The following is an 11,631-nucleotide window of genomic DNA, read 5'->3' as shown; positions in this document are numbered from 1 at the left end:
AGCGCCTTGTGACGACTGTTGTGAAAGACGCCATATAAAATTGAATTGAAATTCATATGCATATTGCCATATTGTTTATGTTATACTGCATTATATTTGCCAACTGGGCGACCCATTTCTTAAAACAACATGACAATCTGAAGTAACTGACATGTACCACTAGGGGTAGCGTCTTTGGATGAAAAACAATAGCATTTTATTGCCATAACTTCTTTGTTTTGTCATTAAGTAACAGTAGGAATCACGTTCACATCTTCCCACGTATTATGTTTCCATTAATATAGCCTAATAAATACGACAAAGTGATGATTAAGAGAACTCCCACTGACACTTAAATTGCTAATGATTGAATACTGGTTTGTTTATACCTTCAGTGGCACTCAACGTGCTGCAACGGGATAATCCGCCAAGTCAGACTGCACTACGAGACACTGCCAATACGTGCATGCCAGACGTAACAGCACAGTTCTGCGCTGTCCCGTGACCTGTACGTGCGTGACACTGTCATGGAAAACGTAACAGTACAGTACACTTTGTGCTGTAACCCCTTCTCAGATTTCTTTATTTTTCCAAGTGGCACAGAGGAACGGGCTTCACTCCTAGTTCTATAATTGTTAGAGAGCTAGACCACAAACCAAGAATCAATCAAGTTAATAAACCATTACATAAAACCATGCAAACTCTTTTTGTTACTATAGTTTTTATAGTAACACGGAGTTCCTTAGGACGTCCTCAAAGGACGACTTCTTGACATCCTGATGGAACATTAATAAAAAGAAGTACTTTGGATAAAATTATTTATTTAAAATGCTCTTCCTGGAAGCTGTCACAACAACGTGCTTTTGAAGGATTTCTTTATTGTTCATAGCAACCTTAGGACGTCCCCAAAAAAGGGACGTGTTGCGGAACGACCTGAGGACGTCCTCTGGATGTCCCTTGTTTGCTGCCCCCCTCCTAAAAATTAGCGTAGATGCCCGGGAAAAGGAGACTGGTTAATTGTTCTTAGATATCATTATTATGTTGACACGTTTTTTTTTTGTTCACAAATGTTCAAATATATATAACATTTTATAATGTTAATTAGTGTCATGTAATTTGTGTAGTTATTTAATAAGAAAGTGAAATTAAATCCACTGGTCAAGTAGTCATGTTACACTTCTGGCAAAATTTTAATCAAAATATTCTTTTTTTAGTTCTGGTAGAGATATAAAATATTATAACTTAAGCAAGTCAGTGCTTTAGTGTTTTTGTTACCAGTTTTTTTCTGTGAAGAAAAGGTACGTAATAACTCTAAGTGAACATTTAATCTGTATCTTATTACACAGCAGTGAATGTAATTTTATTGGACATTTCTGCTTCAAACTAATTTTGTTAGATTTTATTATGTGATAGTTACTTTGGATATACAGCAAATGCATGTTCCTAATACCATACAATTCTCTATTTTTATAGGCATATGCATGTAGTTGGAAAAGGCTATACTGTGTTGTATTTTTAACAGCAATGTATAATAATTTTACATTCAAGATCATTTAAAAGCAGCACAGCCATGTAAAAAAACAGTAGATTCTTATAATGAAAAATTACACATTCCAATCCTAATTTTACAAAACATAAATTTAAATATCGAGATGTACTGTATTTTACAGGTATATTCTCATAAAATGAAAAATATGGCGTTTTTTTCCCCATGATAAATTTTCATTAAAAACTTTCCTTTACAGGGCATAAATCCGTGTTATTTTAGGTTGTGTCAAGTATGGCAGGCCATTTCTCTGAATTTTCCCTTAAGGTATAAACATGTGTTATACCTTTTGTTAGGCAAGGTGTTAGGCTATTTCCAGAAAAAATCTGGGCAACTTTTACGAAAATAGTACATTATTAAGCATATGTACTTTGAAATGCATATATGTTTTTAAGCTAAGTCTGAGAGTCCATATCTCAGAATTTTACCATAATATATCAACGTGTCATTGAGCATTTGAAAGGCAAGGTCCAAGGCTATTTCCAGTCAAAATTTGGTCAAGTTTTTCTGTAACATTTTCCAAAAACAGCACTTTGAAATCCATGTTATTTTGTGTTATGAGCCAAATTTGATTCGCCATTTCTCAGAATTTCCCCATAATGTATTATCAAGTCCTATACCTTTTGAAAATCCAGGTCCCAATCTATTTCCAGACAAATTTGTTCAGCTTTTACCATACAGTTTTCATGAAATGGCACTTTGGATTTGATGGCTTATCAATACCTTGCCCAGCTTTTGAAGACAGTGATCTCTGGAGCTTTCTTTTCCTCCAATATGGATTCAGTGCCATCCAAATGACATATGTATTATAAGTGAAGATGTCCAAGATATTGAACAATAGTACAAGTAGCCAGCATAGGGTGTTTTTGCAGCTGCTACAACTGGGTAAGGAACTGATAAGACCTCAAATCCAGAAGAAGGAATGTTGTGAGGGTGTTGGCCTTGGAGATGGAATCATGCCCCATGAGTGTTTTAAACTCCTGTAAGAATATATAGCAGGCTCTACCTTTGCATGGGGGATTGTTAACCTTCCTAGCCGGTTGTGGAAGTTGTAATCTGCAACTCTAAAATGAACTAAAGACTTCAGCTACTGCTACTAAAATAGAAAGAACAAAACAGAAAGCTTTATTAATTATCACAAATTGAAGGCTATGTATCATAGTTTATCACAGATAGTGTACAGTACTGCTTAGTTTCAATTAAACCATTTAACTTGTTAAATATCTTACAACTGAATTATTGATATGCTCCAACCCACAGACTAACTAACATTAGGTGAAGGAGGTTTACTATTTAGAATGAACACTAATAAGAACACGAGCAAAAAATAAGCAAAAAAAGATGAAAAGGGTAGGCAACTCCTATAATCAGGGACGGATTACGGACCGGGCCAGCGGGGCCGCTGCCTCTGATGGAAACATGGAGGGAGGGCGTTTGGCTGCCAAGGGCCCTTGAATTGTGGTGATTGTGGTGGTGGTGCTGGTGGTGGTGGTGGTGGGGGGGGTCGGTGCTTTCAGGGGGCCCCCGGCCCTGCTATAGGAACTTTAAAGGGAAATGGGTGCATGGGAGCCTACTTTTAGAAGGCCCTCTTAGGCCCTCCTATTATGGTCCTGGCTTCTGGCTACCAGGGGGTCCTAGGGAGGATGGGAGCTTTGGGGGCTTTTAGAGGGCCCTCTGATTATGAGGGCCCTACTAGGAGGCCCTAGGGAGGAGGGTGTAGTGTACCTTTAGAGGGCCATCTGATTACAAGGGCCCCTACCATGGGGCCCCTGGCTTCTGGGGGGAGGGGAGGGGGGCGTGTTAACAGCCTTACAGAAGGCCCTCTGACTAGCGAGCGGTAGCATGGTGGGATGGAGGCAGTTAACCTGCCCGCTGAGTGGCCCCCAGACCAGTGTAGCAGTGTAAGAGTTTGACCAGTGTAATCACTCCTAGGGCTGTAGTGGAGGCTAAACGCAAGTAAACACGGTTTACCCACCTCTGAAATTTCAGAATTAGAGTTTACCCACTTCTCAGTTGATCTAAATGCACATCATAGTATAGTTTATGCACAAAATGTGATCACAGAATTCGTAGTTCACCCACCTCTTATTTTACCACTACACCCCTGATCACTCCGTTCTGTAAGGGGATATGGTACACAGGTGGATTCTGGCATGCAGGTACATGGCATTTTGGTTCACTTTTATAGACATTTCCATTTCTATTTCGAACTAGCACATTCTGGATTATTCAAACAAATAATGTTTGTTATGGTACGATCTGGTTGTGCTACGTTGCTACCTGTCTCTATAAACAGAGATGGGTAACCTGGTGCTAACATTAACGTGAGGTAATGGCATTAGGCTGTACTGATTATAATTTGAGATCCAACTTACTGTATCAACTTAAGCCACCTTCTTTTCACTTTTTCCGAGGTAAAAAGCGGCAAAAGATAGTTTTGTCAACATCATTCTGCTTTTACAACACGGTACGCCGCACTAGTTTGGACCCACAAGTGGCATGATGACGTAGCAACTAACCATCCCAGACAATGCTGGTGTTTTTTGTTTTTTTTTGAGGTGGGGGGGGGGGCCTCGCGAACGTTTTGCCCAGGGGCCCACACAACCCATAATCCGTCCCTGCCTATAATTCACTGATTTTCTATTGCACTGAACGCTTTAGCTAACGTAACTGAGACCTTGTTTTCCGACAGGTAAACTAACATAAACATTACAATACTAATACTACAGCCAGTTGGCTAAAGCACAAAGCAGTCAGTCATTAAAAATAAAAGATCTGCAAGGCATCAACACAACATACTTGCTTAACTCACTAAAATGTACCCATCCGGAGTGGACATTGTGGCTCCAGCCATGAAATGTCAGCTCTGCTTTACGGAGTCTACCTTCCACTTGTTTCATTGAATTATCTATCCATCCATTTTCTGAAACATTTTCTGTTCTATTCGGGGTTGTGGGGTGTTGGGAGCCTATCCCGGTGGCTACAGGCGCAAGGCAGGGAACAACCCAGGATGGGGCACCAACCCATCACAGGGCACACTCACATACCATTCACTCATACACACACCTATCGTGGATTTATTTTTGATTAAATGTTCCCATACTTTCGAATGTTTCAGTCTCGCTTTTTCGCCTTTTCTTCACCCTGAATCTCTCCCCGTTTCGCTATTATTCATACATTCTTCTTCATTAGTACAGTATGCAATCATGGCAGACAATGGAAGCGATACAGCACTTCCTGTAGTGCATTGCAGTTACAAATGAACATAGCTTGCTGCAGGTAAATGTCAAGGGTGCAGAGTAAGGAGCATACTTGTGCGGATTCAGGAGCAGGAAGCAGCTTTGTTTGGGACAGGGCTACTCTTGATAGTCGCTGTGAGGTAGACACTAAGGTCTTGCCACTAAGTCCAAAATAGAAGACAAAACTTGTAGTCATAAAACAGACGAGGGTCGGGCAATGTGTGTCGGTGATCAGGGGGCTCAGACAGGTACTCAGTGGTTGGTGGGCAGGCAAAAGTTGAGCAATGTACGTCGGAGTTCGGGGGTGCAAGGAATCAGCTAAGAGGCAAGGCTGCACAAGAGCCGGGAAGACTGGAAAAACCCTGTGGAGAGGTACATAACCCAGGCAGAGTCCATTTTTCAGGAAGGTTAGCTCAGTCGGGGTTTCCCCGGGGACGTGGTCTTCCTGACGTCACTTGGGGATCCCCGGGGTTGGTCCATGACAGTAAGAGTCCACTCATGCATGCCATACCCGTGCCTGTACCCACGTGTTCCCACTGTCTCCCTTTATCGCATTTGTATGTAGGCGGAGTAAAGTGCCCATTAGCCTATACGTGGCTTTCAATTTTTTTCACTTCCACAATGACCTACCGATTTAATGAAGGATAAATAACTCAAACATGGATTTCATTCACAAACATCTGTACTTCCCACATTTGTGACTTCACACATTCTTTTCGTATTCAGCTATTGTGGGTTTTGGGTCCTAAACAAGTTGAGAACTGACCTTAAATTGTGCCAGATGCAGTTTTGGTCACATGGACCAAAGCAGTATGCAACAGAGAGAAAAAGCAACCTGGAAAAAAACAAAGGTCTGTCACAGTGTTCTTTCAAATAGCAAGCAGTGTAAGTAGACGTAGATTCTATATAGGCATAATAACCTCAGATGTGCAATATTTCTTAAAGCAGTGTTGGTTTACAACACTGCTTTACAGTGTGCTCAACATTGTTTTACTGTAGCATTATGGTGCAATATTCTCAGATGTGCAAGACTTTTACATTTTTCATTTAAAATTTTTTTTTTTGCTTTTTATTTTTTAATTTATTTTCATTTATTGTATTCTACAAAGTCTTGACCTTAATACCTATCCTGGCTTTTTCTTACTTTTCTTCTTTATATACTGCTAACTCTAAGAGCTTTGCACAAAAATTCCTATGTACCCATACTGCCTGTGCATGTTCCAGTCTTGGTCTCGAACCACTTTTTTGCAGTCTTGGTCTCATCTCGGAATCAACTTTATTTTGACTCGGTCTTGTCTCGATCTTGGACATTAGAGGACTTGAGGTTTTATTTCAAGACCAGTCAAGACCACTCATCAAAATGCCTCAATATTTATCACAACGGCTTAATATTCATCAGTTTTAACTCTTAGAACCTGACAGATGTAAAATGCCTTGATTCTCGCACCCAATAATATCAGGCTCACAACTTTGGATAGGTATAACACAGACATGAATTGCATATACAGTGGTACCTCAGTTCTCAAACTCATTAGAACTCGAATTTCTTAAAAGTTGAACCAACCAGTTCGGAAAAAAAATTACCTAGAACTTGATCTGAATCTCAGAAGTCAAACCGTGAACGCCGACCTAAGGTAACTTGTATACGCGGGGAAATGAGTCACGCAGCACATCTCTCAGCGGAAACAAAGGGTAAGGCTTCAGTCTCAGCCTCGCATTCGCTGTGATAGCATCGTGCACGTTTACAGTAGCTGAATACATATATTTGACAGTAAAAATACATTTAGACGATGATAGACAGTAACAGTAATTATTATTATATAATAAAATACATTTAACTCAGAAACTCAGAGTGGACATACAATTAATAAATTTAATTATCATATTGTTTGGCCGAGCAGAGACTGAACGGAGACAAAAGCGCAGACGTTAGGGTATCGGGGAATACGGGTTTAATTGCAGGTAAGGCAGGCAAAACGCAGACTGACAATACAATGACCGGACTGGGAAAACAAACTGAAACGCGGACTAAATAGAGAGGACTAATGACAACAACCAGAAATAGCTGATCACACGGGGATTCCACACAGGGTTAACGAGGGGCCGTGGCACACGGAAGGAGCGGACGATCGGGGCAAGACACATTATTTTTTTTAACTTTACACATTGTTTGGATACATTTATTTTCTTGCTTTACAAATTACTGTTTTGATAAATGTGCTTAGATGTGTTTAGTATGTATATGCTCCTCCTGTTTTATCTGGTTCATTTTGCGTTTAGATGCTAAAAAAAACATTACATTTAGGTGTAATTTTTCGCTGCGGGGAACCAATTAATTGGTTTTCCATTATTTCTTATGGGGAAAATTCGATCACAACTGAAACTTTTTAGGATTCGATCCTGAGTTCTGAACGGATTAAATTCGAGTTGAGGTACCACTGTATTTGCAATCAAGAGAACTTACTCGATCTGGTCGTTCAAGGGGCAATGTTGTGAACTAAAATATTTCAGAGTAATCCTGTGTGAAATGAGGCATATATTTTAAACATTTTCCACAAAAAACACCCCTAATAATCTATAAAACATCAATATCATTCATGTGGAAGACAAAGCACATATTCGCTTCCGCAATGATCCATGTGCTACCCTTTCGGGAAAAATATTTATAATTTATTTGTTATAAGCCTGTAAATAAAGGGATAGAAAAACACTCAAAAATGGGCTGGAGTGCTACTAGAAATAACAAAATGCAGCATTCTATTTATTAAGACAAGTACTTGATACGTATGTCGAGCCTCGTGTAATTGGAACATATCCTACATGTAAACACAATGACATGCTACAGATAATACTGTGTCAGCATTTACACATCAAATTATGACATATCTGACTAGCCCAGAATGTCCAGAAAACAAAACCATAAAGCATGTGTGGCTAACTCATGCACATACAAGGTAATAAGCCTAATATCAAAGGGATAGAAAAACTCTCAAAAATGGATGGGGTTAACACAGTTCTGTGATTGGTTGTAAAACATCCTACTTCAAAGTTCAAATGCAACCAATAAGGTGTGTCACATTTGTACAAAAGCGTTTATATTGAAATTTTAAGCAAAAACATCCAAGTTTCAAATTATAGTGTTATGCAAATTTTCGGCCATACTGCATAGCCCCAAGATGGTGCCTATGCTCCACATTTTACAGTGTGTTGTATTATGTAATCTGTTTCTGATCTTGAATTGGTCTAGCCATGCCTTGGTCTTGGACATTGTGTCTGTCTTGCCCTGCCTTGCTATTGGTCTTGTCTTGGTCTTGTCTCGGTCTCTACACTTTGGTATTGGTAATAACTTGGTCTCGGTTTGGGTGATCTTGACTACATCAGTAGCGTTTACTAATGGCAAATAAATCTCTTGAATCTATACCAAGCCCATGTTGGACACAATTGTCAACATAATTTTCCATATCTCTGATAGGCTAATTTATGTTACTGGCACAAAGAAAATGACTTCATCCACATTTGACCTAATGTTAAACTGTTACACTAAAGCTATACATCTATAAATGTGTCCTTACATAATATGTAACATTACAGTATACTGAAGCTCAGTAAATTTAAACTTGCAACAAATTGTAGATATATTTTTATGGTATTGTCGAAGAGGTAATTTCTGGGTGATTGGCAATTACATACCAGACAACACTAACATTGTATGTATGTTGGGTTGAAAAACTTTCAAGCAGCACTGTATTACATCACACTGAATGCCTCATCAAGCACAGCTGGATAAGCTTAAGAGTTGAAATCTTTTGCTTTCTGTTTGGTCCCCCCCTCCAAAAAATTGTCCTGCATCTTTGACTATAAACCCTAACCCTAACCCTTTTCCTCTGTTATGGGAGGTATTTCCTGCCAAAAAGAAAACAAAAATGATAATGATAAAATAAAAATACAATCTCCACTTTTACCATTTAGTATTAGCAGTCTGTGAGCAACGATCCTGCCAAAATTAAAAATAAAATGAACTAACACTGTCACTGGCGGGAAGCAAGGAGGACAGAGACCCAGTATTGCGGGGATCAATAAGCTTTACTGAGAGGTCCACCCAGGCCAGACAGGACAGAATGAGCCGGGGCTCGCTAAGGAGCGAATGCTCCGCGATCACGCCACTGGTGGTGAGGGGCCCGGGCGTGGATAGGAGCCGGAGCAACGGCACAAGAGGGATGCGAAGAAGTCATGGTCGTAGTCCAGAAGAGTAGGTCGCAGCCGGGGTAATCCGTCCGACACGGAGACACGGGAACAAGACACACCAAGGCAGGGGAACAGGAGACGCCGGGCTCAGCAAGGCAGGTGATTCATGGTCGGGAGCGGGTCTGGGGAATGAAGGGAAAAAGGAGAGAATCGCACACGGAGGAGACAGGTAAGGCCGGGGACATGGGGCAGACGGAAGACAGGTAAGTTGCTTAGTACGGCGTCTCGGGCACAGCGGACGCGGAAATCCAGCTCCGCTCATCTGGACCTTCCCCTTCCCAGTCGACGAGGTACTGCAACGTCCCTTGTCGCCGCCGTGAATCCAAGAGGGTCAGAACCCTGGCTGATGGGTTCCCGTCTTCCACCTCTGGCAGCACGTCTCTGGCCACGTCGGAGGCAGGGCACAAGGCGCTAAACTTAACGGGTTTAAGGAGAGACACATGAAAGGTGGGGCATATGCGGTATACGCGAGGCAGTTGTAGCTTCACTGTTACCGGACCAACGCGTTTCAGGATCCGGAAGGGTCCGATGTATCGAGCGGTGAGCTTCCGACACCCCGGTATTCGAAGATTCTTGGTGGACAGCCACACTTGCTGTCCTACTCGGTAAGGAAAGCTGGGTCGGCGGTGACGGTCTGCTTGCACTCGGTTCGGATTGGGTTCGGAGGGCGGTTTGGATCTGATGCCAGGCACGTCTGCAGTTGCGGTACCAGGCGTCCACTCGAGGCACAGCTCCTGAAGTGGAATCCCAAGGGAACAAGGGGGGCTGGAATCCCAACACGTACTGAAAAGGTGTCAGTCTAGTTACCGGACTCACCCTAGAGTTGATGGAATACTCCACCCACACCAAGTGAGAGGACCAGCCAGCCGGGTTAGTGGTGCACACTAGACGGAGGGCCTTGGATACTTCTTGGTTAGTGCGCTCCGCGAGTCCGTTCGCCTGAGGATGATACGCTGAGGTAAGGCTTAGCGAGATCTTCAATTTCCTACAGAATTCCCGGAAAACCCTCGACGCGAATTGAGGTCCCCGGTCGGACACAAGGTCTTCCGGGATGCCTGTGAAACGGAAGAGCTCATGTATTAACGTCTCAGCGAGATCGACGGCGAAGGGGAGCTTAGGAAGGGCGACCAATCGGCACATCTTCGAAAACCGGTCGACGATGGTGAGAATTACGGTCTTACCGGATGATCGAGGCAGGTCCGTAATGAAGTCCATTGCGATATGGGACCAAGGTCTGGCGGGGACTGGTAACGGCTGGAGGAGTCCCGCGGGTTTCAAGGAAGAGGGTTTGTACCTGGCGCAATCAGGACAACTGTCAACGAAGGATTGCACCTGCTGTCGCCAACCGGGCCACCAATACCGACGGGCCACCAGGCGTTGGGTGGTGGACACCCCGGGGTGTCCTGTCCCTGGTTGAGAATGTATCCATTGAAGGAGCTCTTGACGATGGGCAGGTGATACGTACCACCGGGCAGGAGGGAAATTTACTGGAGGGGCCCGATTCTCATTGGTCCGTTTAATAGTTTCCTCTAACCCCCAGGTAATTGCCGAGACGAAGCAGGATGGGTTCAGCACCGGGTGGTCCGTCTTCTCTCGTTCCGGAGGGTCATATTGCCGTGACAAGGCGTCAGCTTTCACATTCCTTTCCCCAGGGAGATAACTCACCTGAAAATCGAAACGAGCGAACCACTGCGCCCAACGAGCCTGACGGGAGGTAAGTCGATTGGCTGATTGGAGATACTCCAAATTGCGGTGATCGGTTAGTACAAGGAAGGGGTGCCGGGCTCCCTCAAGCCAGTGGCGCCACTCTTCCAGGGCCAATTTGATGGCGAGGAGTTCCCTGTCGCCTACATCGTAGTTGCGTTCGGCAGGTGTCAACTTACGTGAGAAATACGCGCAAGGATGCCGTCTGCTTGTTTCCGAATCCCTTTGTATCAACACAGCCCCCACTCCCGCATCTGAAGCGTCCACTTCTACCTCAAACGGGAGTTCCGGTTGTGGGTGTTTTAACACAGGCGCTGTGCAGAATGCCTGTTTTAACCGAGAGAAGGCGGCTTCGGCGTCAGAATTCCAGAGGAGCTTGGCAGGTTTTCCCCTAGTAAGAGAGGTGGGAGGAGCCGCCACCCTACTGAAATTACGGATAAATCGCCGATAGAAATTCGCAAACCCCAGGAAACGTTGTAGGTCTTTAAGGGATTTAGGTTTCGGCCATTCCTCAATAGCCGCGATCTTCTGCGCCTCCATCGCCACCTCCCCGGGTTTAATGACATACCCGAGGAACCTCACTGAGTATTGATGGAATTCGCATTTCTCGCCTTTAACATATAGTTGATGCTCTCATAGTCGCTGCAATACCTGTCGAACGTGTTGTACATGGTCTTGTTTGGACGGGGAGTAAATTAGGATGTCATCAATATAGACTATCACGAACCGATACAACATATCCCGAAAAACCTGGTTCATGAAAGACTGGAATATGGACGGGCTATTGGCCAAACCATAAGGCATCACGCGGTACTCGAACTGTCCCCTACTGGTGATGAAGGACGTTTTCCATTCGTCCCCCGCTTTTATCCTCACCAGATTATAAGCGCTGCGTAGATCTAATTTCGTAAAGATCAC

General features: G+C 43.2%; 1 protein-coding gene across 7 annotated transcripts in view; it reads left to right on the top strand.

Moving 5' to 3' along the window:
* The window catches only part of LOC111841630 (uncharacterized), a 65,429-nt gene that overhangs the window by 29,442 nt on the left and 24,356 nt on the right, over positions 1-11,631 (top strand). Inside the window, exon 2 of one of the 7 annotated variants that reach the window (XM_072712675.1) lies at positions 10,550-10,723. The exons of the other annotated variants lie outside the window; for them this stretch is intronic. The gene's annotated coding sequence lies outside the window, so the exon portion shown is untranslated. The remainder of the gene's footprint in view (positions 1-10,549; positions 10,724-11,631) is intronic. 7 annotated transcript variants of the gene reach the window in all.

Source organism: Paramormyrops kingsleyae, chromosome 5 (assembly GCF_048594095.1).
Source record: "Paramormyrops kingsleyae isolate MSU_618 chromosome 5, PKINGS_0.4, whole genome shotgun sequence".
Lineage (NCBI taxonomy): Eukaryota > Metazoa > Chordata > Actinopteri > Osteoglossiformes > Mormyridae > Paramormyrops > Paramormyrops kingsleyae.
The sequence above is the reverse complement of the archived record's forward strand: the minus strand, read 5'-3'. Positions and strand labels throughout refer to the sequence as shown.